This window comes from Agelaius tricolor, unplaced genomic scaffold, assembly GCF_023055355.1.
Source record: "Agelaius tricolor isolate 1412-34295 unplaced genomic scaffold, bAgeTri1.0.p SCAF_25, whole genome shotgun sequence".
NCBI classification, from domain to species: Eukaryota; Metazoa; Chordata; class Aves; order Passeriformes; family Icteridae; genus Agelaius; species Agelaius tricolor.
Genome location: NW_027269285.1, coordinates 20,680 through 46,395, shown reverse-complemented (window position 1 = coordinate 46,395; position 25,716 = coordinate 20,680). Strand labels below are relative to the sequence as shown.

The 25,716-nt window shown below is 41.3% G+C and overlaps 2 long non-coding RNA genes across 3 annotated transcripts; one reads left to right on the top strand and one right to left on the bottom strand.

Moving 5' to 3' along the window:
* The first annotated feature begins 7,315 nt into the window (after positions 1-7,315).
* LOC139600202 (uncharacterized) lies at positions 7,316-13,928 on the top strand. 2 transcript variants are annotated; one of them, XR_011682441.1, is made up of 2 exons: positions 7,316-8,268; positions 10,101-13,928. It is a non-coding gene; the product is annotated as an uncharacterized lncRNA (long non-coding RNA). The 2 variants fall into 2 exon arrangements; XR_011682442.1 differs by having other exon boundaries at positions 7,316-9,735.
* A 6,498-nt stretch (positions 13,929-20,426) lies between these two features.
* LOC139600203 (uncharacterized) lies at positions 20,427-25,199 on the bottom strand. The gene is made up of 2 exons (XR_011682443.1): positions 24,907-25,199; positions 20,427-21,927 (listed from the first exon to the last, which is right to left on the bottom strand). It is a non-coding gene; the product is annotated as an uncharacterized lncRNA (long non-coding RNA).
* Between the last annotated feature and the right edge of the window lie 517 nt (positions 25,200-25,716).

Here is a 25,716-nt window from a genome sequence, read left to right as displayed (position 1 = left end):
CCTTGCATGCCAAAAAATGGGCAACAAAGGTAGGCAATATATCTAGGCTTAGAAGACCATTCACAAAAAGGAGCAGAGGAAAACATTTGGTTTTTGCTTCATCAAAAATATTTTACCCCAACTATTATTCATTATCAGAGCAATGAACACGGAGATGTGGACGGCAGCAGTAGTGTGTTCAACAATGACCTTGCTTCGACTCTTTTAATATAGAGCCGAACTCATAACTGATTTCTCAGATGCATATGCTTCTTATTGCAAGCAGAAGGCATCATTAAGTTCCTTAAGAAAGCTAAGACTTTTTTCCTCTCTTTATAGGCAGGACAAAAACAGAGGCATTTTCTGAGGTGATCTGTCTACTGCACCAGCGGTTAAACCACTGAATGAGAACTCAGCTTTGTACAGTTCCCAACTGGCTTTCTGGCACCAGGCCTCAGCTTTACCTCTCTGCTGCTTCAGCGAGTGTCCCAACAACCATTTAAGGAGGATGCCAGGGCAGTGCACCTAGCCAACTGCGTCTCTCAGCACCCTAAGCTACCTCCGTTAGCAAAGGAATATTTAGGACTTCCCCAATAGAAGTAAACCTATCCAACTTCCTCATACTTCGCCCTAAAATCAGAGAAAATATGGGGACCTTTCATAAGCTTCTGGTTTAAAACTTTTTCATGAACATCAGCATCAAATCCTTCTAGAATTCCCCTGCCACCATTCCTCATGACAGGTTTAGAAAGGTAGTGTTTTCTTCCATAATTTACATAATTGTGGCATCTCCTTTACGAGTATCCTGTGCTGTTTGGTACACGTTGGAAATTTTTTGCAAAATAACTTTGCAAGCAATACCCAGAAGTGTTGAGATGCACAGCAGAATAGCAGACATTTGACAAGAATTATCCTGAAACCTGTGGAATATACAATGACTAGGTTCCCACCCTGCTACTGCATTCCTAATGAGCTTCTTTACAGCATAGAGCAGCACTAGGCTGCTCACACCAACAATCACGGGCAACAGCAGTATGCCTCTTTCTACAGGGGAGCTTGCTTTCCTGCTGTGTGCAAACCAGAAGCTCTGTCAATGGGATTAACTAGTAGTACTTAGTACCAGTAGTCAGGACCTGAAGCTTAGCTTTCTTTAGAGTACATGCAGAGTAAACTAGGATCTCCTTTGAGAGATCTTTGAAGATTTGCCAAGATTCAGAAAGCTCACAGGCAGTTAAAGAGCCTGGCTCACACAACTAAGGAACACGCAACTTTTCTCTGAAGGTTTTTAGCAGTCAACAGAAATAGCGCTCGGTAAAGGTCAGTAACTCATCTTTCCAGACCTAATAACAATAACAGGGCCAGCAAGGTCGTTCTGTGATGACACAGTGATTTATGACCTAGAAGGGGCTGCCTTACAGCAGGAGCACATAAAATGCAGTAATGCTAGTTGCAGCTCAGAGGGGTTAACAAAACCTGTGGCTGAGGGTAGGAAAGGCTATTCTGCCCTTGTTAGCTAGTGCGTCTGTGTGGCTTTTAATAGGCTCCTTCTCCCATAGAGAACTGATATCCAGTGGAGCCAAAGAGTTTGGCAAGAAAGTTGTGAAAAGATCAGGAAGATCAGCTTTTGATCATTACTTGCAGCTACACTTTTATGGCCTGCAGGCAGTTATTTTTTCACATGTATTTTGTTGGCTGGGAAGAAGAGAAGATGCCAAAATGGACAACTTATGTACTGAATAATTTGGTTGGGGGAAATGCGAGGCAGAGTTGCATGCTGGAAGGACCGCTTTCTAATTTTGTGCCACAGATGGACAGATTGGAAACTATTCCTGACAGCTGAATGCAACGTGCATTTATTACTTGCAGCTTTCCCTAGTAAGCACGACGCTGTAGCATCAGGAGTGAAGACTGAGTTGAAGAATTACCTCTAATCAATCAAATCACAAAAGTGTTGGGGAGGGGCTGGGGGAGGGAAGAAGAAAAGACGAAGAAACCCCAAACAAATTCTCCTCTTGTCTACGCCAGGTAGACCCATTAATGGGAAGAGAATGAAATAACAAGTGAGTGAATTCCTCCTCAGCACTTCATCAGCACAGCTGTGGAACTGACATGCATAGAAACAGAACTAAAGCAAGAACAGCAGCATTGACAGCCTTGATGATAAAAGGAAAAAGTTGCCAGCTGTCACCAGCTGTCTTCCTACAACCCAAGTAACTGTCACTGAATCCTCTCTGGAGATGGCACGTGCTCCACAGATAGCCTTGTCAGTCATGCTGTGCTTCTAAGGGTAAGCTCAGTCTTTGACCATGTCACAGTTTTTCTAAGAAAGGCAATAACTGGCTCTAAATGAAGGTTCCCTCCAGAGTGGAGACACTAACTAAATGTGCAATGCAGAAAAGCCTCTGTAAGAAGGATCCTTCGCTCACACAACAAACTTCAGCAGGTGTCTCTTGTGGAAACGTGGAAGTCAAGACAGATACACTGAAGATACACTGAAAAAGTTCTTGGAAATACTGGGTTTAACAGCCCCATCCCAAAATAGGCCACTTACAGCTAAAGGGACAGCAAGCAAAACAGCCTGCAAACTCCTTTCAGTGTCCAAGAGACAGCACAAGCTAAATACTATTGAACCTAGATTGCATGGACTCTGTCTAAAGCCAAGGCACAGCACAGAGTGACGTCAAGAAGGGTGTGTCAGGGATCAGAATAAGCGCTACTTCCCTCTGCAGCAACTCCTAAGGCCTCTTCCTCACTGGAATCACCCACTTTTGCTCCCAGCAAAGGTTACCATAGCCACAGCAATTGTGTGAAAATGACAGTTACTTGGTTTTAAAAGAAAAATCTCCTCCCCAAGTATTTTTACATTTACATTTTGCAACTCAATTGCTTTATATAACCCCACAGAGCTATGGACATTAAGACTTCCCAAGGTAGGTCAGAGCCTCTTAATCCAGACCTACAACCCATAAAATAACCGTAATCATTACATGCAATGCAATACAAGACGAAGAAAGCAGCTGCAGGACGCAGCTAAACCCACTGCGTGACCCAGCCCCACTCACCCTGTGCAGCTACCGCAGCTCAAGCACCACCCGTCCTGTGGCCCCAGGTGATACTGTCCCAAACAGAGAGCAGTGGGCTTTCTTCCTTCCACAGGACTGTCGCCAGTGAGGAGCCTCCAAGCACTGAGGAAGCGAGCCATCTCGTCAATGGGGAAGCCGGCCTCTTCCTTCAGGGATTAAATCCGTGCCAGATCAAGCCTGATACCTGCAGCAAGGTACTGTTGTCTGAGGCTCATAGCAGCCTTGCCTCTGGATGAGGGCAGTGCAGCCAAATGAGATGCAGTTAAAACCACTGCCCCACCCAGACTAATCTGTGCACACAAACTCCTGGTCTCACAGAAATCCTGTGTCGGATTGGCCTTATGTTTTGGGAGGAATCAAGATTGCGTTTGTTTGTGACTCTGCCATACCTGGCCGTGCTGCACACGATGGGCTGGAGCAGGGAAGATGCTGTGCGGTCAGCTCAAATTCCTTTTGATGCCTCTGACAGGAGTTTGGAATGGCAGAAGCCAGGGTCAAGTGCTGCCTTAGGATGCTCCAGTTTGTATTTATTCCTCACCGTTTATCAATTTTCTGTGGTATGATTTGGGCATTTGAGAGTCCTTGAAAATAGTGAGTGAAAACTTGGATGAGATGTCAAAGAAGCCAGGGTCCTCGAGTCTGCTGTTGTCAAGGTGCTGTTGCCATGGGCGGAGACCACTGGGACACAGTCTTCTCTGCCTTGCTTCTGCAAAGCTCCCGCACAAATGTCTTTTGCTGCCGTGCCGAGGCCAGCTTCTCGGGGAGACACGGAGCAGACAGTGTCACTGCGGGACCCAAGGCCGCTCCAGTGGCCCTAGTGCTAGGTGTAACACAAAGCCCTCTGTGCCACAGCAGGAAAAGTGCACAGTTGCATCCTAACAGAAAAAGGGGGTCACCTTGAGTTTCCCTCTGCTATTTGCATTTTTGAATAGTCCCAAGCACTCACAGGTGTGCTATAACGTGATTTTATGGGTCATGACTCAATGAAACATCCCATTAAACCACTAAATAGCCTTTAAAAACATACAAGCAAAAAAATCTCTGGCATACAGGTCTCTCTGCTGAGTGAAGCTGCCTCTGTTGTTCAGAGCAGCTCCCCATCCCACCTCTGCCAGTCGAGCCAAGCAGAGAGAGATATGTGAAGTTCCTTTGATTGATTCCCATTGCATTTCTTTCTCTTCAGTCATGAAGACACAGCTTTTAGTCCTTGAGTCTAAACGTCAGCATGTTACAGATTCCTCTTGGAGCTGTAGCCAAGTAGCAGAAGACACCCTCTTTCCAGTCCTGGAGTACTCGATTGTTCATCTGTTGAGCTTGGAAGAGACACGCTGGACATGAAATTGCGGAGAAGCTACACTTGCAGTAGCAATTGAAACAAAAACCAGTGGAAGCTGTTCACTGTCTGCTCGTTCCCCATGTTTCCCTCAATCCTCTGGAGCTCCAGGTCACCAGACATCAGCTTTGCTTTTCCAGCAATGTTTTTGCTGAAGGGTTTCTAAATGGGGTGGTGGGCTTTGCTGTAGCTGGAATTTGTATCTATTTCAGGAAGCGTCACATAGTATATCCTGCAATTTAATAGTTCCCGTGCCAGGTTAATTGTAGTGGAAGAAGTTAAATGAAACTAGGACACTGAACTTGAGTGCCCAAACCCCTGCCAATCTCAGGTTATCAAATAACAAACCCACAGGTTACAACAATGTTAAAAGCCCAGCTTACAAAAACACCAAACTCCCAGACAAAAAAAAAAACAAAAACAAAAACTAAAAACTCGACCTACAAAAATACCAAACAAACCAGCCTATAAAAAACTGCATTTCAAAATACCAGAACAACCTAGTTTCAAAAAAATAGGAAACCCAATTTCAAGGTACCAAACCAAGTCTCAGATTTAAAATACCAGAACTTTAACCTCACCCAAGTTCCAAAATACCAAAGTAATCTAGTTTCAAAATACCAGAATAAAAAGTTCAGATATAGCAAAATAACCCCACGTCAAAATACCAGAATACCAAGTTCTAAAATACAAAAATAATTCCATTTCAAAATACCAGAATATCAATTTCCAAAATATCACAATTACCCCATTTCAAAATATCAAACAGTACAAAAGTACAATTTTTCAGATCCCTTATATGGGCAGGATTCCCAAAACCAAAAGAATGCTTATTTTCATTTATAATGTAGATAGCCCTAATTAGAGGCCCTAATGAGACTTACACCATTCATATCATTACTATTCTTCTCCACCCTACTTAGTCGCACGTGGAGCACTACTTAGTAATCACTAAGGAATAATTATTTAAGTCAACAATAAATTATTGAATTTATCTAGCTATACTACCAAAATGTAAAATTTTATTTCTTACTAGTTTTCTGCCCTTTTGCTCAAAGCTGTGGCTGCAAAAAAGAAAATGCTGTAATTTTGCTGAAGAGTTTTCTTCAATATCATGCTCTTTACTCCTTTGAATTTAAGTCAGAGAAGCCTCTGAGGGCTCTTATACTTGGTGGGATTTGCCCCCTCCATTTTCCTGGGAATGAGAGGTGGGCACAGTCAGAGGTATATTAGCCCCAGCCTTTGCTAAGGGGCTTCATTCCCTCTCTGGGATCAGCTGGGATAAGAGCTCTTTTCTCATTTCAGTGTAGAAGCTCTTTCAGCTTATCTCAGCTTGTTTTCAGCAGATACTTTTGAGTATCTAAAGCAACAGAGGTTTGGAAAACACTGTAAAGCATTGAGCACAGGGAGTATTTAAGTTCATGATTTAGGGTTGTGTGTTCAGGGGTGTTAAGGTGCTTTTATAATTTCTGGTTTTGTTCTTGTTTGGGTTGTTTTTTTTTTTTTTTGGTTTTTTTGGGGTTTTTTTTTTTTTTTTTTGGGTTGGTTTTTTTTTTTTTTTTTTGTTTTGGTTTTTTTTTTTTTTAGGAGGAGTGCAACTTCCTGAAAATCCAGGTTGTGTCAAGTACAACACCTCAGAGTTTTTCAGCAGATTCATTGTGTTACAAAAGAGATCTACCCTGTGTCGAAGATGATGTTTGAGACTGAGGTTTCAGATGAGGTGAGGATTGTGACTAGGAGAAGGAGGGGGTGAACAGGGTACCCAGTTAAGAGATATTGTGAGGGGTTTTGAAGGCAGTAGGGTGGGAAATAGTGTTGATTTGAGTTCTGCATCTTTTCACAAGCATAGCAGAGGCATTCACTTGTCTTACAGAGGCTCATCCACTGCACTCACAGAAATGTCATGTAGCTTTGCCTCTAACGCAGGTGCCACTCACAACAACACCCATAGTCTTGGACTTGGGATGAAGCTAGAGACTTGAGGATCCCAGCACACTTAGGGGAGGATAAGTAGCTGACTTGATGGGATTTGGCCCTAGGAGGGAGAGCCAGGCTGTAGCCATGATATTTTCTGAAAAATCCTTTCCTTAGGATTTTTTTCTCCTGAGAAGCTGAGAGGCCTCAGGAACAAAATGTAAACAATGATTATGTGCTGCTGTGGAATGCAACAGGTGCATCTGTGATTGGTCTCATGCGGTTGTTTCTAATTAATGGCCAATCACAGTCCAGCTGGCTTGGACTCTCTGTCCGAGACACAAGCCTTTGTTATAATTCTTTTTTTTTTCTATTCTTAGCTAGCCTTCTGATGAAATCCTTTCTTCTATTCTTTTAGTATAGTTTTAATGTCATATTTATCATAAAATAATAAATCAAGCCTTCTGAAACATGGAGTCAAATCCTCGTCTCTTCCCTCATCCTGAGACTCCTGTGAACACCGTCACACCAGGCTGTGATGGAGGAGCAGGTGAGTGGGGAATGAGGGGGGGGGGGGGGGGGGTCATGCTGGGTTACCCTCCCCCAGAGGGACCAAAAGCTGCCAGAAAATTCACACGGAGGAGTGGGTGTAGCACACCAAAACCCGTCAAGTTTTTCGTTTTTATAGGTATTGGCAAAGAATTGGAATTTATCTCCAAAACCATTTGGAAAGAATGATTTGGAAAGAATCTATCCATTCTATTGTATATAGGAATGTAGGAAACTCTGACTAGAGGCGCATAGTCGTTTTGAAACCAATGTTATAACGTTTTTACCTAGGAATGAACCAATCAAGTGCCCTTAAACCGTAGGAACAGCTGCTGAGGCTGAAGGGAATAAATACAAAAGGCTCTCCGGCAGCTTCGGCCTCCGTTCCCTGCCTGCCCCAAAGCGCGTCCAGCCCGGCCCGGGCGGGGGGCGGTGCTGCCACCTTGTGGGCACAGAGAGGAGCGGTGAAGCACAGTTAGGAGTGCAAAGGGGCGTGGCCGGGCTTGAGCGGCCGCCGTGCGGGGCCGTGGCTGGGAAGAACGACAGTGGCGGGGCCGGTTTCGGCGGGCGGCGGAGGCGCGGAGGGGACAGAGCTGCCATTTCAAGACGGCGAAGCGCCCGCGTACCAGGACCCTGCATGAGCCGGGTCGGCCTCCAGCCCCACTCCAGATGGCGGCCGCGGCAGGACTCCGGCAGAGGCGTTGCCGCCGCTCCCTGCCGCCGTTCGCGGGGCTCCGGTGCCGCTGACCCCGCCAACCGTTTTCTCCCGCCGGGAAAAGCAGCAGAAAATGGCGCTGAGAGCGCGGGATCGGCGTCGGGACCGGGTTGAGGCAGCCGGTAAGAGAAACGCCTGTGTGAGGAGCGGGGGATGCTTAAGGGTACCACAACAAAGATGGTGGCTCGGCCGGGAGTGGCTTCTGCCAGTACCAAAGATTGCGGAGAGGCAATCTAGGAGAAATGGCTGCTGGCATCCTGGGCTTGCCAGGCAGGTTTTGTACTTGATTGCAAGGCAGTTTTCCTGCCTCTGCAGGGGGTGAAAACTGGAAAGGGGAGAGAAAAAAAAAAAAAATCACTTTTCACGCCACACTCAAGATGGCGGCTCAGGGCGGCACTCACTTGCCCTTCCAATGATGGCGGCAGTGTGCTCATGCGCCGTGGGTAGGGAGAAGAGAGGGCAGTACCCCGCTCCGTCTGATCGGAAAAGTGCTTTCTCCTGGGTCTGGGCGGCATTGAGGTCACAGCGAGTTCCAAATCATCCTTGTGCCTCTCCTGTTGTGACTAAGTCGGTGTTCCCTGAGTGGCTGCAGCTCCCTGCGTGTGGAGGGAAGAAGCCTGTGCTGGAGAATGGGAGGAAGATCCCTGCTGGTTGCTGTGTCCTCGGTGGGCACAGAACTCTGGCCAGATGGCTTGGTAAGTATTGAAAATGTGAAAAGTGCGTATTTTGTGATTGGCTTTTCGGAAATATTAAAATGAATATTATATGTGTTGTGTTAGAAAGTAATGCTGTATTAAGTCTCTTAAGTAGTGTGTTAAATATAGTTTCAGGTTATAACAAAATGTTAAAATAGAAACTATGCTATGTAGGAGACTTTTTTTAAAGAAAGGACTTGCAGTGAGATAGCAGCCACAGGACACCTAAATCTTTCAGAGAAAAAGAATTTATTGCTCTCTTATTAGAAGAAACGAACTTCTTCCTTCCTCGAAGGCGCTGTTAGGATTCAGAGGAAGAAGTTGATGATGACCAGACAGAATCCTGTATTTGAATGGAATTTATGCATCATGTATGAGACGTATGAATATGCAACAGGTTATTGTTTTTAAGGGTTAGTCCTTTGTTAACGGGAGGTCCTTTTTCGGGCTTATGCTGCCAGAAAAAGGTACCCGGACATCCGTAACTCTTTGTCTCTATTGTCTCGTATTGTCTTAATTTAATTTGTCCAAATTATTATTACTCTAATTGTATTACTATTTTTATAACTATTTAATTACTGTTAAACTTTTAAAATTTTTAAAAAAAGCGATTGGCATTTTTCATAGGATCAATCCTGCCTGCTTTTCACTCAATTGTTGTAATGAGCCATCAGCTTTTAGCCAGCTTCAGTTCAGTTTCTTTTTCAGGAAATTTTGGTTGTTTTGATCCTGAACTTGCCAAACCCTTAAGTTTGCTAAATTAACCCTGAGAAGGTTTCTACAAGCCAATGCTGAGGGGATTGGGGATTGGATAGTTAGGATCTTATGGCCCTTCAAGGGTTGGGTTCACCCCCTGATTTTGGTGCCAAGGGAAACTCCAAGTTAACATGGATCAAAATAGGAAACAGTTCCCTCATCAAAGTCAGCTTTCCAAACCTCTGTTCAGGATCCAAAAGAAATGGGAATGCCCTTGGCAAAAAAGGTGCTTTTGAGACAAAGCGAGCTTAAAATGCCTGTAAGCAGGAAATCCAGGAGAAATGGCTGCTGGCATCCTGGGCTTGCCCGGCAGGCTTTGTACTTGATTGCAAGGCAGTTTTCCTGCCTCTGCACGGGGTGGCACCTGCATCCCACTGGAAAGGGGAGGGAAATAATTCCCCTCCTTCCCTGGCCCAGCCCTGGAGTGGGAGCAGCTTATTCTGGAGTTATCCTGCTCCTGCCCAGCATCCCTCTGGTACTCTCATGTGCTTCCCAAGCTCCCAGCACTGATGGATCTAAACATGGAGAACAATCCCTGTTCCTTCTCTTCTCCATCCTTGATGTTCTTGGGCCCTGCATCTCCCTGGCTATTCCCTGTCTGACTCCTCATCTCCATCCTACCTTCTCCTGGTCACATCTGAGCCTGAGATGTATTTAGCAACAAATCCATTCCTTTAAAGGAAGCCCAGTGCAAAGAGCATCCAGCTGCAGGTAAGTCTTCCTGCATTTCATTTTTCTCTGTCCAGTTTTGGAGGGTTTCTCTCCGTGCTTTCCTGTGACCCAGATGTGTCCCTTCCTTTGTCCAGATCCAGTGCCAAAGGATTGAACAACTGATGAGTGGGGTCTGGGATGAGAATGGTTCTGCTAAAATTAGGGAAAGAATGCTAGAAGGAAAATGAGCTTCCTTTGAATGTCTGGAAAAAAACACTGGGAAAGGGCACTTATTAATTCGATTTGGTGCCACCTCCCCTTTTTTATGGCTAAAACTCCATGGTGAGCAATCCAAGCCAAAAGATGAAATGCAGGAGTCTTTGATTCTGCAGTGAGCTTAACTTCCCTTTTCTCCTCTCTTTCAGGACAGGGAGAACCACTGAACTCGTCCTAGTCTTGCCAAGAGCTTTGGTGTTTGAGCTGCCAAACCCAAACTGGTCCTGATGATGGAGGACTTAAGAAATTGCTCAATCCAACTAAATGCTTTAAAAAGGGAGATGGTTTGGTTATAAAAATATTTCTGCCAGAGATGGGAAGAGTTAAATCCCCCAATTCTGCACAACAGCACAAGGATTTTTTAATTCTTTGCCTTTTTTTTCCCTTCCTTTGAATGGGTTTGTTTGTTTCCCCTTGGAGACTGCACACACAATAGGCAGATTTTTCAATTAAGCCTTTTTTTCCCCACTTTTAGTCTTCAATGGAGCCCAGGTGCCAATTGTTTGCTGCTTGGTTTCTGCCTTCCCTTTCCTGCCTACAGCTTAACCCCTTTCTCTCCTTCCTGCTTTTTGGCCATCACTGGTCATGCAGATGATGCTGATGCAGATGGCTGATAAATAATTATCAAACAGCTTGGGAATAGTCTGTATCAGGTATCGGTGACATTAAAAAATGCAGTATATGGACCATCAACCAATGAATTTAGCAACAGTTGGATAGTAACTAATCATCTTTCCTTTAAAGCCCTCTTCAAAGCATATTTACTTATAAAGGGAAGGCATTTAGTTTTTATTTTAAAAAAATACTACAAATCACCACCAGCCAGCTTAAGTGAGCATGGAAGCCTGACAAAGACATTGTAATGTTTTTTCTTTTAAATCCCTCACAAACCCATCACGTACTGGGGAGGCAGCTCAGCCAGTTTTAGCCCACAGCTGCCATCCTGTGCTCATGGAGAGCAGCCTCTCCAGCTGTCCCAGCCTCAGGAAAGCACAGAAGAGGGCTTTACACAGATCAGGGATTAAGCTAGACCCAGGTTGGGCTCAGCTCAGTCACCATGGCACTGTTAGAAGCCTTAAACCCTTTTTCTATCAGATTGATTGTGGTTGCGGTGCAGCCACCGTGTTGCTGTCAATGTGCTCCCCTGCAGCCTAGCCTGACATGGTGAGCAGGGGCTTGGGGTTCTGCCTCATGTGTTAAACATCAAACCAGAAGATAAAACAACAGATAAAACCACTGCCCTGCCATGTGCCTCACTCTGCACCACTGCTATGAGAGGAGGGTGAAAGACCCAGTCAGTTTTAGCTCTGTAAAGAAGCTGCAGAGCAGTGATGAGTGCCTGAATCACATCCCGTGCAGCCATCTGGGGAGTGAGGGCAGGGAAAAGGGCAGAGAAAGGGAAATAAAAAAACAACAGAGCCACCAAGACTGGAGCATGTGAGGATGAATCCAAAACTATGCTCTCCAAGAGCTGAGATAACACATTTCTTAAAACAAGACATTCAAACTGGAATGAGGGACTTGCACTCTTTCCAGATTTTCCCAGCACCATAACCCATTAAAAAAAAAGCCATCTGTGGAAATGGGATGCTCCTTTAAGCCTTGCAGAGACTTTCTCCAGCACCACAAAGCACCCTTCCTGTTGTTCTTCCTTTAGCACTCAGGGCTGAGCCATGGAGACCTGCTTCTTTAGTGTGTGTGTGTGTGTGTGTGTATTTCAGGGTTTTTTTTAAACCAAGAAAAAATTGATACCATATTTTAAAAAGAACCCCCAAAGCTTTGGGGAAAGTGGGCATAAATGTCAAACAAAACACAAAGAAAGACTGAGCTACTAAGGGATCATACTTAGAGCAGCAGTGGTGGGGTGGGAGGGAAGAAATATAGCAGACAAATTTAACACCATTTAGGAGGGTTTATACACAATGTTTTCATTGCAAGCAGTATTTAGAAGTGACAATTTAATGATTTATCATATCCCAGCACACTCCTTCCCTGTCAAAGTGATAGGCAGAACCAGCAGAGCAGCTCTGAACACACTGTTCACTACAAGGCACCACCAACAAACCCAGAACAGCTCCACCCTTGGCCAACCCTGTCCCCTTGGGCCTTTTGGGAAGTTGGGATTTAGGAGGCGGCCTTGCAGGGGAACAGTGTTTCAAATGTCAAAGGATTTAAAAATATACAAGGCTATGAAAGCTGATGGGACCTGAAAGAATTGAAGAAGGTGTCTTAGCAGAGCATCTTTGGCCAGTGCAGCCAGATAACCCTCAGATATCATTACTGGAGGATCTGGGAGTGAAGCCCAGCAGGAGATGCTGCAACATGAACTCCTGCCCCACACGAGAGGTTCCCAGAGACCAAAAACTCCGTGCAGAGCAGACAGGATCTGACCACGACACCTGCCTTGGGCCAAACCTGCTCTTCATTTCTCATGAGCCACACAGAAACGTGGTGTATTTATGATCACTTCTCTCACCAGATCTGGTTGCAATCAGCACTGGATCCCAAAACTGAAGGAGAAGCCTTGAGTAGACAATTCCTCCTTCAAGGCTCAGCTGCAGTACCAGGCTCAAGACCTGGCATGCACATGCATTTGGCAGGGAGTAGCAAATCAAGTGTAAGACCATTTCAGGGTTTTTTTCAGCTGATTGTTTAGGAATTTACTTGGAATAAACTTCCTCCCCAAAAGGGATTTCAATTCTACACATGCACAGAGAGGAGAAAACATTAATGCAGTGTTGAGACAGCTCCATGCTGAGAGCAGTGCTTTTAAGGGTAAGGCCCTTGTGTATCTGGGAGGGTGAAACCTCTGTTTCAACCCTCTGGGATCATCACTTGGGCTTCCTGTGCTTCTCAAGCTCTCAAAGTAAAATTGACCCACCAAACTCATCTTTGTCTCAATCCTAATCCCTGCATCATCCTTCAGGTGTATTTCCTCACAATGAAATTGGAGTAGAAAATGCTTTAGGAAATGCTTTGCAGCCCCTTCTTCCCCAAAGGCCCAATCTGCTTTAATTTTTAGGAATGCTCTACAAGCACAAGGTTTGGATGCAGCCAGTGAGACTCACATTTCAGAAGGACCATCAATGGTCTGATAAAGACACAGCACTTTAAAGCAGGCTGCTGGGACTGAGGAGGATATTTGAAACCTGTTGACATGCAGTTCTAGCAGAAGTGCAAAATGAAATGTAATGTAGTAGAACTGGAAAATGAAATGCTGTTAGACAAGGCTGCTCCACAAATTGGCTCTGCCTGGATCCACCTGCTCTGCAGCACAGCCTTCTCCCTTTCTCCTCACTGCCCTCTGCTCAGCACCAACCCAAACCTGGGCTATTTCAATTCCTGTCAGACACAGAGCAGCTGATGGGCAGCAAATGCAGCCTTCCCAAAGTGGCTGCCCATGACCCGGCCTGCAGGGCAGAGCTCAGGGAGGGGGTGGCAGCTTCCTCAGTGGCTTTTCATGTCCTCTCTCTCCCATGCAGACACCGGCATGCATGGCACGGCTCTGTTTTGGCAGCCAGTCCCTTGGCAGGGCTGTGTGAGCACAGGGTGAGCACAGGATGAACTCTCTCCTTGCTGTGACACCTGGGCTGGCAGGGATGACACAGTGACCTCAGCCAGCCGATGCTGCCTGTGCCATCACCTGGCACTGACGTATTTGATGAAAATCCTTTTGCTGGGATTTTTCTCCTGAGAAGCCTCAGAACAGAAATGGAACCAATAACAATCTGCTGGCTGTGGAGTGTGGGCTGGAGATGGTTTAGCAACAGGGGCATCTTGGATTAGTGTCCTGTGCATTGTTTCTACTTGATGACCAATCATGGTCCAGCTGCGTCGGGGCTGTGAGCAGTCCCAGGTTTTTATTATTCATTCCTTTCCAGCTTTCTGATGTCTCCTTGCTCTTTTAGTATAGTTCTAATATCTCATTTTCTTTTAATAGAATAGAGATCATACAATAATATTTCAGCCTTCTGAAAGGTGGAGTCAAGAATCTCGTCTCTTCCCTTGTGCTGGGGACCCTCAAACACCACCACAATCACCGGCCGAGCGGGTTTGTGCGAGCCTCTCAGTAACCCTCGGCCGGTCCCGAGTCGGCAGCCCCGACACGGCCGACAGCGGGGAGACACTCTCTGTGCACCGAGGGTACTGAGGGCACCTGGGCTGGGGGGAGACACCCTCTGTGCCCCGAGGGTACTGAGGGCACCTGGGCTGGCGGGGAGAGCACCTGGGCTGGTGGGGAGACACTCTCTGTGCCCTGAGGGTACTGAGGGCACCTGGGCTGGGGGGAGACACTCTCTGTGCCCTGAGGGTACTGAGGGCACCTGGGCTGGGGGGGAGACACTCTCTGTGCCCCGAGGGTACTGAGGGCACCTGGACTGGTCGCCTTTGCAGCAGAAGAGACACCAGAGACATCGGTAGAAGATAAAGGGCTGACTCTTAGCAGGGGTTAATCCAAGGTTTTATTAGGAGTCCCAAAGGAGCTCCTGCACCTCAGGGGGCCTCCTGCCAGAGCCCTGGGGAGATGTGCCAAGGTTACATTTAAAGGGAGGTGGAAACCGACAGTAGATAACATCCTACCAACCATTAAGTGACCCTAAGGGATGGATGCTGGGGGATAGACATATAGGACAGTGTATGGGGCAAGGCTTGGGGGGCTGACCCCTAGCCTCTGGCTAATCACTTGATGACTTGGACTGAAACTTCTGAATGGAGGGGATGGGAAGCTGAGTGATTGACAGAGAGCCAGGGTGGGGGTTTGGGGATGATCTCATCCTGGGAGAGGGATAACACAGGTAAAAGGAGGGGGGTACAGTTTGGGATAAACCATTTGGGAAAAATATGGGGATACAAAACAAAATTACTTCACAGTATTACAAAGTATAAAAATGCACTACGGCAGGTTTGGGCAGCACCAAATAAAATGTAATAAAATGCTTTAAAAATAGAAAAATTAAAAATAAAAATTAAATAAAATTAAAATAACAAAATTAATTTAAAATAAAGGAAAAACAAAATAAAAACTGTAAAGTGCCATAAAAGTTCCATAAAAGGTAGTGCCATAATGCAAGACCCTCAAACACCACCACAATCACCAGCTTGAGTGGGTCTGGGCAACACCAAATAAAATAAAAAGCTTTAAAAATAATAAAATTTAAAAATAAAATAAAATAAAATAAAAGTTTTAAAAATAGAAAAATTAAAAATAAAAATTAAAATGAAAAAATAAAAGAAAAGCTTTAAAAATAGAAAAATTAAAAATTAAATAAGAAATAAAATTTAAAAAATAAAATAAAAAGCTTTAAAAATAGAAAAATTAAAAATAAAAATTAAAATGAAAAAATAAAAGAAAAGCTTTAAAAATAGAAAAATTAAAAATTAAATAAGAAATAAAATTTAAAAAATAAAATAAAAAGCTTTAAAAATAGAAAAATTAAAAATAAAAATTAAAAATAAAAAAAACTTAAAAGCTTTAAAAATAAAACAATTAAAAATAAAAATTAAAAAAATTTAAAAAATAAAATAAAAAGCATTAAAAATAGAAAAATTATAAATAAAAATTAAATAAAAAATAAAATTAGAAAAATAAAATAAAAAGCTTAAAAAATAGAAAAATTTAAGATAAAAATTAAATAAAAATAAAATAAAAATCTTTAAAAATAGAAAAATTAAAAATAAAAATTAAATTAAAAATTAGAAAAATAAAAGCTTTAAAAATAGAAAAATTAAAAATAAAGATTAAGTAAAAAAATTTAAAAAATAAAAATAAAAGCTTTAAAAATAGAAAAATTAAAAATAAAGATTAATTAAAAAATAAAATTAAAAAAATAAAATTACAAGCTTTAAAAATAGATAAATTAAAAATAAAAATGAAATAAAAAATAAAATTAAAAAATAAAATAAAAAGTTTTAAAAATACATTACAAATTGAATAAGAAATTAAATTAGAAAAATAAAATAAAAAGCTTTAAAAATAGAAAAATTAAGAATAAAAATTAAATAAAAAATAATATTAGAAAAATAAAATAAAGAGCATTAAAAATAGAAAAAGTAAAAATTAAAAATTAAATAAAAAATAAAAGGCTTTAAAAATAGATAAATTAAAAAAAAGGTTAAATAAAAAATAAAATTAAAAAAATAAAATAAAAAGCTTTAAAAATAGAAAAATTAAAAATTAAAACTAAATAAAAAATAAAATTAAAAAAATAAAATAAAAAGCTTTAAAAATAGAAAAATTAAAAATTAAAACTAAATAAAAAATAAAATTAAAAAAATAAAATAAAAAGCTTTAAAAATAGAAAAATTAAAAATTAAAAATTAAAACGAAATAAAAAATAAAATTAAAAAATAAAATAAATGCTTTAAAAAAAACCAATTAAAATTAAAAATTAAATAAAAAATTAGAAAAATAAAAACTTTAAAAATAGAAAAATTATAAATAAAAATTAAATAAAAAATAAAATTAAAAAAATAAAATAAAAAGCTTTGAAAATAGAAAAATAAAAAATTAAAACTAAATAAAAAATAAAATTAAAAAAATAAAATAAATGCTTTAAAAAAAACCAATTAAAATAAAAATTAAATAAAAAATTAGAAAAATAAAAGCTTTAAAAATAGAAAAATTATAAATAAAAATGAAATAAAAAATAAAATTAAAAAAATAAAATAAAAATAAAATAAAACCCATAAATGTTCCATAAAAGGTAGTGCCGTAAAGCGCGACTGTCGTAAAAGGTGTCGTAAAGCGCGACTGTCGTAAAAGGTGCCGTAAAGCGCGACTGTCGTAAAACTGCCGTAAAGCGCGACTGTCGTAAAAGGTGCCGTAAAGCGCGACTGTCGTAAAAGGTGCCGTAAAGCGCGACTGTCGTAAAACTGCCGTAAAGCGCAACTGTCGTAAAAGGTGCCGTAAAGCGCGACTGTCGTAAAAGGTGCCGTAAAGCGCGACTGTCGTAAAACTGCCGTAAAGCGCGACTGTCGTAAAAGGTGCCGTAAAGCGCGACTGTCGTAAAACTGCCGTAAAGCGCGACTGTCGTAAAAGGTGCCGTAAAGCGCGACTGTCGTAAAAGGTGTCGTAAAGCGCGACTGTCGTAAAACTGCCGTAAAGCGCGACTGTCGTAAAAGGTGCCGTAAAGCGCGACTGTCGTAAAACTGCCGTAAAGCGCGACTGTCGTAAAAGGTGCCGTAAAGCGCGACTGTCGTAAAAGGTGTCGTAAAGCGCGACTGTCGTAAAAGGTGCCGTAAAGCGCGACTGTCGTAAAAACTGTCGTAAAGCGCGACTGTCGTAAAAGGTGTCGTAAAGCGCGACTGTCGTAAAAGGTGCCGTAAAGCGCGACTGTCGTAAAACTGCCGTAAAGCGCGACTGTCGTAAAACTGCCGTAAAGCGCGACTGTCGTAAAAGGTGTCGTAAAGCGCGACTGTCGTAAAACTGCCGTAAAGCGCGACTGTCGTAAAAGGTGCCGTAAAGCGCGACTGTCGTAAAAGGTGCCGTAAAGCGCGACTGTCGTAAAACTGCCGTAAAGCGCGACTGTCGTAAAAGCTGCCGTAAAGCGCGACTGTCGTAAAACTGCCGTAAAGCGCGACTGTCGTAAAAGGTGCCGTAAAGCGCGACTGTCGTAAAAGGTGTCGTAAAGCGCGACTGTCGTAAAAGGTGCCGTAAAGCGCGACTGTCGTAAAAACTGTCGTAAAGCGCGACTGTCGTAAAAGGTGTGTTTTTACGACGGTCGCGCTTTACGACACTACCTTTTATGGAACTTTTACAGTACTTTACAGCATTTTATGGATTTTTGTTTTGTTTTTTATTAATTTTTAATTAATTTTTTTAAAATTTAATTTTTATCTTTTCTTTTTAGTTTTAATTTTTCTATTTTTAAAGCATTTTTTTTTATTTTTATCTTAATTTTTGTTTTGATTTTTTTATTTTTAAAGCATTTATTTTTTTATTTTCTATTTAATTTTTTTTGATTTATCTATTTTTAAAGCTTTTTATTTTTTAATTTTATTTTTTATTTAATTTTAATTTTTAATTTTTCCATTTTTAAAGCATTTAATTTTTTAAATTATTTTTTATTTAATTTTTAGTTTTCATTTTTTACTTACAAAATATTTATTTTATTTTTTTAATTTTATTTTTTATTTCATTTTTATTTTTGCTTTATCTATTTTTAAAGCATTTACTTTATTTTTTTTAATTTTTAGTTTTGATTTTTTTATTTTTAAAGCATTTATTTTATTTTTTAAATTTTATTTTTATCTTAATTTTTAGTTTTGATTTTTTTATTTTTAAAGCATTTATTTTATTAATTACTTTTTATTTAATTTTTATTTTTGATTTTTCTATTTTTAAAGCTTTTTATTTTATTAATTTTATTTTTTATTTAATTTTTATTTTTAATTTTTTTATTTTTAAAGCATTTATTTTATTTTTTTAATTTTATTTTTTATTTCATTTTTAGTTTTAATTTTTTATTTTTAAACTATTTATTTTTATTTTATTTATTTTATTTTTTATTTCATTTTTAATTTTTGCTTTTTCTATTTTTAAAGCATTTCTTTTATTTTTTAAATTTTATTTTTTATTTAATTTTTAGTTTTGATTCTTCTATTTTTAAAGCTTTTTTTAAAAAATTTTTAATTTTTCTTTTTTTCTTTTTTTTTTCTTTTCTTTTTAATTTTTAAAGCATTTTATTTTATTTTATTTGGTGCTGTCCAGACCAACTCAAGCTGGTGATTGTGGTGGTGTTTGAGGGTCTTGCAGTTACCCCGATTAATAGGCGGTAGAGATGATGTTTGGAGGCCACAGTGTTACAGGTAGGGGTTAAACAGTTTTTTAGGGTCTTTCAGGTGATTTTTCAGGGATTTTTAGGGATTTTTTGCAGGAGTTTTTTAGGAATTCTCTGGAAATGTTTAGGATACCTTTAGGGCTTTTTCAGAGCTTTTAAAATAATTTTTTAATGACTGTCTTACCGGGGCGCCCCAGCCACCCAAGGCACCCCGTGCCAGCGCCACGGTGCTCCAGGCCAGCCTCCCATCTCCACGGCCCCGCCGCCACCCCCCACTGCTTTCGCCGCAGCTTTGGTACAGCCCGGTTCCGAGCCGCTGCGTGCCGCTGTCCAGCCACAGCCGGCATCCCTGTGCCCTGTCACGCCACTTCTGCCACCACTGCGTCTACACACAGCACCACAGCAGGGGAAAACTGCAGCGCCTTCCACGTCTCTCCTTCTGCCGGGCACCGAGCACATCATCCTGAGCAACCGATACCTGGTGTGCCTCCGCGTTTTCGCCTTCACACTCCTAGCACCCAGTGGGACTACTTTGTGTCATGATTCGTCTGCACAGCCACATCCATGCACACAAACTGTGTGACGAGGAGGAGGAGGGTGGAATATGACAGCTGCTTTAATAAATGTAGGACAGACAGAATTATTTTGCCCCTACAAATGCCAACCCTTTGATCCCAACACAAAAGAATTTCGATAAATAACCGTTCCCAAATAGCTCCAGAGTCCCCCCAGTGTTTGGGACAGATTTCTCGACCCAAAATGAGACAGTAAATCCTCAAAATTCGCCAGCATTAATGCCAAAGTTAGAAAACTCACAACAATCTTTTGATAATTTTCAACTAACAGACTGGTTTGAAAAACACCAGTCACTTGTTTTTGAAATTTTTGAAAGTTTAATAGTAATAAAATGGTTATAAAAATAGTAATACAATCAGAGTAATAATAATTTGGACAATTTGAATTAGGACAATATGAGATAACAAAAACAAAGAGTTACGGACATCGGGGTACCTTTTTCTGGGCAGCACGGGCCCGAAAAGGACCCCCGTTAACAAAGGATTAACCCTTAAAAGCAATAGCCTGTTGCATAGTCATACACTTCATACATGATGCATAAATTCCATTCAAACACAGGATTCTGTCTGCTCATCATCAGCTTCTTCCTTCTAATCCTAACAGTGCCTTGGAGGCGGGGAGAAGTTCGTTTCTTCTGATAAGAGGGCAATAAATTCTTTTTCTCTGAAAGATTCAGGTGTCCTGTGGCCGCTATCTCGCTGCAAGTCCTTTCTTTAAAAAAAGTATCTTACATAGCATTGTTTCTATTTTAACAGTTTTTGTAACCTGAAACTATATTTAACACACTACTTAAGAGAATTAATACAGCATTACTTTCTAACACAACACATATAATATTCATTTTATTATTTCTGAAAAGCCAATCATAAAATACATGCATTTTTCACAATCCCCACTCCTATTCTTTGTAAATCCTTTGGCTTGAGCAATATTTCTTATCTACTTGCATCTTCTGGACTATGCTGGCAAAATAAAACAGGGGATTACACAAGGAAGAAATATAAAAACAGTTGTAACACATAAAATGAAAGATCCTAATTTCTTCTAATACATTACCCCACCAGCCAGGTTTTAACATTGTTTTCTAATTTTTGGACTGGTACCTCGGTTATTATATGCATATATATATTTTTTTCTTCTTTGATTTCTTTTGCTTTTTCTAGAATGACTTTTCTGTGCTCATCAATTTTCAACAATCTGATATATTAAACTTTCCACAAACACCCCCTTCTTTGGCCAATATATAGTCTAAAGCCAACCTATTCTGATACACTACAGGTTTTGTTTGGGTTAGCTGACTTGATAATAACTCTAAGCCTGGGCGGCTCCATTTGCTATCATTTCCATAACTGCTTGGAGTCTTGTAATACGACTCAATAGATAATTTGGGGTCAATACAGAGTTCAATTGCTGTGCTGGTTTTACTTTTTTGTTTATTACTTGGTTTTTTTACCAAATCTTGAACCATATCTTCAAGATTAAATTTAAAACAAATCCATCTCTCTCCTTTTAGACATTCAATTCCAAATCTATTACCACATTTTCCTAAGTTTCTTGTAATCCAATAATTTATTCCGTTTTGCCTACAGGTTCTTAATTTGGATGGGTTATAACAGTGGCTGTTGACATAGGTGTGTGTAATTAAAGAGGAACTTTGGTTTCTTTCCACGTGATGCTTTCTGTAGCATTTGTGACACGATCTTGCTGGTATCCCGAAAGGGAAAAGAGAACAAATGAGTGCCAGAAGCAGGAATAACAGAGGTCCAGTATGCCTTATACTCCCACCTCCCAGGCCTGTGAGGTTGCAATCCACAGCAGGTGTATTTGATCTTCTCGGTGGCGAAATACAGAGGCCAATCTGGTCTTGCCCTCTATTTCCTTGTCACTTTCTCTTAACTAATTTCCAGGCAAATTGGTTTGGACACCCTTTAACTGTGGTCTCTTACCGTTCTTCAGGTATCTCTCATTCACCAGGCACTAATAATTCCCATCCACAAAGCTAAGTTATTACTTTAACACTTTTTGCAATAAGAGCATAAATTTTGTGAACTAAAATACTAATTATTCTCACAATTCAAGCATTTACTTATAACCCAGCTAGCATGTCCAGTATTGGAATGAATCAAATAAAGTTTACTGATGGAAATGGTAATTCCCCTTCTCCCCTGTACAATTCTCAGGCTAAGGTCAGAACACAAAAACAGTCTTCATCCTTCTATCTGGAGTATTCCTCCCCTAAGGAGATGTTTTATTCAGGCAGTGCTTGAAACCAGTGGTATAAGCATTGTCTTACTTCTGAATTCAGTGTTATTCTTTGTACATTTCTTGGATCATTTGGCTTTTTCCAAACTATTACCACTCAGTCCCCATTGGAAAGTCAGTTTGGTATCACCCGGTTTAAATGTGATAGTCCTTAGATTCTGCTGGCATGAATTCACCCTTTTTGCGTGGTTCTGATTGTTGCTTCGGTAGTACCTGGATAGGACTTCTTAATAGCATAGTAATAAAAGTAAGATAATACTGCATTAACTTTTACCATTCACTTTTCTTCCAAACTTTCTGGGTTTAGCTAAAAGCTTTTTCCACAGCAGCCTCTTCTTCTTCTATCCAGCTGTGCTAATAGCTGCAGAGGCAAATTCTTCTTTTTGTGAGTTACAGTTAGTTAAATAAGAAAAGCTAGACCAATTTTAACACGAGATGTATCACATCTATTGCTTTTTACTTTTTGGGCAGCATTTAATTGTTTTAGCCTTACAAACCCATTCTTCAGGAAAAAAAAACAAAAACCAAAAAACTTCTTTTTAACAGTAAAACAAAACACACAAAAGAAAAGACCAAAAACCTTCTTACTTAAGAAAAACAAACCACTTTGTGAGGTTTGGAGAGTCAGCAATCTCTGCTTTGATTTTATCTTTTAGTGCTAGCCCCCCTCCCGCTCTTTTCACAGCCTTGTTGTCAATGCCGTGCTGCCACTTCGCTGCAGGGCCGGAGCAGGGGAGAGCAGCCACGGGCATGGGGACCCCGGGGGCAGCCTTGTGTCCCTTTTGCCCTCTCTCTCTCTCTCTTTCTCTTTCCTTCTCTGTCTCGGCCCACTTACTGGGGCCGACGCAGCCATCCTCGACTCGGGACCCCGACAGTCTGGGAGCCACCCCGGCAGTTCCGCCACGGAGCCAGCCCGCTCCTGCCCGGCAAACCCGTGTGTCCTCTGCTGCCAGCACCGCCGCCGGGTCACCTCCATGGATCGGTCCCTGCCGCAGCCTCCGAGACCCCGCCGCTCGTAGGGAGCGGTCAGACACCTCCCAACCTTGACAACCCCAAACCTGGCGTCCCCAGGTGCTCCTGACATTCTTTTCCTTTCTCTTGTCAACTTATCCTCTTTTCCCTTCAAGGAGAGCCCATTCTGCTAAACCCTTTCTGGACCTCAGTTCGGCATTGAATAACCTCCTAACAACCGTGTGTTGAGACACTTCCTTGCCTTTCATGCAAAAAACCCCGCATTCACACTTCTGCTCTCTTCTAGCACCAAGATGTCATCACTTCACATTCTAACATCTCAGAGTTTGATAACCACCTCCCTACTTCAACTTCTCTCTTTCTTCTCTTCTTACCTGTTTTTTTGGGTTTTGTTTTTTTTTTTTTGTTTTTTTTTTTTTTTGGTTTTTTTTTTTTTGTTTTTTTTTTTTTTGTTTTTTGGTTGTTTTTTGTTTTTTGATTCAACACACCTCAGACGGTACGAAGTGAACCTAACTAAATTACTACCAAAAGTAGGCTTACAACTTTATTTTACTAGGATTGCAGTAGCTGTTAAATACCTACTGGCTAGCTGTGGCTTACTGAGTCTAACATCTTTGATATATAAGCTACTAGATATTTTTTTACTCTTCCTTACTCTTGAATTAAAATTTTATGAGCTACTCCATTTTCTGTATTTATGTATAAATGATAAAGGATTTTTCTAACAAAGGTAAGCTTAAAGCTGGTACTTAGGCTAGTTTTAACTTAACTCTTTTAATTTAACAATATCTTCTTTGGTCTGTTTTACATCATCTCCTTCTGTCAATTTTTTTCATACACGAATTTTGCTACTTGTGCGTACCCCTCAATCTATAATCTATAATATTTCAATAATCTAGGTAATTTTCTGATCTCTCTCTTTGAAGAGGGAGGGAGAATGAATAAAATTCTTGCAATTTTCTCATGGTTGGTTTTCTAGCTACTTTTATTTATTAAGTGTCTAAGATATTTTACCACTGGGTAGTGAGTCTGAGTTCTTTTATTAACCTCCGTTTAATCTTATACTAGTCTATAACTCCCATCAGACTTTACTGGGGGAAAAGGGATATTATGAGGAAACATACAAGGTTCTAATGCCCCATCCTTTATTAGTCCTTCTATTACCGGCTTCAAATCTTCCCATCATTCTAAAGATACAGGATACTGATGTACATGTATGGGACAATCTTCTCTCTCAATTGTAACCCTTATGGGGTCAATATTTAATCCTCCCCTATTTCCTTCTCCAGCCCAAACTTCTTTGTTGATTTTTTTTCTTCATCCTCTTGGCCTAATTTTAAAACTCTAGCTGTCATTTTCCCATTTTCTGATATAACTCCTATTCTTAATTGCACTTGTAAGACTCTTCCCAATAAATTGCTACGTGCCTCTGGGACCAATAAGACATCTCCCATCCAAATTCTAGTTTCTTCCCTCAATTACTACATCTTTAATGAGCAGAAATTTAAAACTTTCTCTTTTTGCCCCTGTTACTTTCACTATATGTTTGCTCACACTATAACTTTTTTGAATATTTAACAGGCAGGTTCTCTCTGCCCCTGTGTCTATTACAAATTCCAATTCTTCTTCTTGGGGACCCACTTTTAAAGTTATCACAGGCTCCAGATGGTATTTGTCCCCCCAAAAAAATTAGAGCTTATGACCTCCCTATTCCTCCTCTGATCCCATCTCTTTAAAGATTTTCAGATCTTCCACTTACTTAGGACCATTTTCCTATTTCTCTTAAGTTTGTTTATCTATTTAGTTGCAGTTTCTTCTTTCCCCTCGAAAAGCTGTCCCTTAAAAACTCTTCTTTTCCCTGCATTTCGCCTTTGATATGCTGTCTCATTTATTCCTTTGATTATGTAATTACAATAATTATTCACGTGTTTACTCCCCTCCTTATTATTTTTACCCCACTCAGGAGGTACAGCTGGCATTTTGTCTTCTCTGAGGGTCCCCACAGATTATCTTTTTTCCTAAGCTTTTATTTCAGCTGCTCTGATTAATTGCCTTTCTTCCTGAGGAAAATATTATTTTCATTACAGACCTCATCTCTTCTCAAATATAAATGTTTGGACCTAAAAATTGGTCTAATTGTTCAGCTATGCCTATGGGATCCTCCAAATATCCCTTTTATTTATTTCTTAAAATTTCAGACCTCAGACGAAGTCAAAGGAGCATTTACAAACCCTGGTCCGCCCCCTCCTATGGGAAGCTCTTTTAATGGAAATAGACCAATTCCTTTATCCCATTCTTTTTGGATTTTTATCTTCTATAGTTTTTCTCCCGTATTTTTAGGATGAATCAGGAGAGGGCTTTCTTTTACCTGAACTTTTAGTGTTTCGATAAGGTGATTCCTTTAGAGAGTTCCGCTGAGCAGCCGGAGCTGTGGTTACCAAGGGAACGGAGCTCAGGGCGGGACGGGGGAACTCGGCACAGCTCAGGGTCTCGGTCCTCCAAAGGCGGAGTCTGCAGGGGGAATCGCCCGAGGGGATCGGCACAGCTCAGGGTCTGGGTGCTCCAAAGGCGGGGTCTGCAGGGGGAATCGCCCGAGGGCATCGGCACAGCTCAGAGTCTCGGTCCTCCAAAGGCGGGGTCTGCAGCCGGGATCGCCCAGGGGCTGTTCCGGTGCAGACCGAGCTGGAGCGTGGATCGGCCCCACGTGGCTCACGGCGGCTGATCCGGCAGAGACCAAGCCGGCGACTGACCCCGGCTGCAGCGGCGGGAGCCGAGCAGAGCCAGGGCAGCCGGGGATGGGACAGACGGGACCCCCCCTCGGTGCGGTCAGCGCGGTACCCACGGTGCACACGGCAGGACGGACCCCCCGCCCCTTCCGCCGGCACAGGGGCTGGGGCAGCCGCGAACGAGTGGAGGAACAAACGGGAATGGATGAGGTAACATTTCTATAAGCAAGATTGAAATGAAAGCGAGCTTTGAGATCCCTCAGTTACTGAACAACAGGAAAACAATGGTGTGGCCAGCTGAAGGTAATCCCCTTTGATGAAACAACACCCTCTGCCTGCAGACAGCTCCAAGGGGCCGAGCAGACCCTACCAGCTTGGCAGAAGGGGTCCAAAGAGGAGCTTTTAGGGTTTAAAATGTAACACGGTATGGTAATGTAGTGATTCTTATAGGC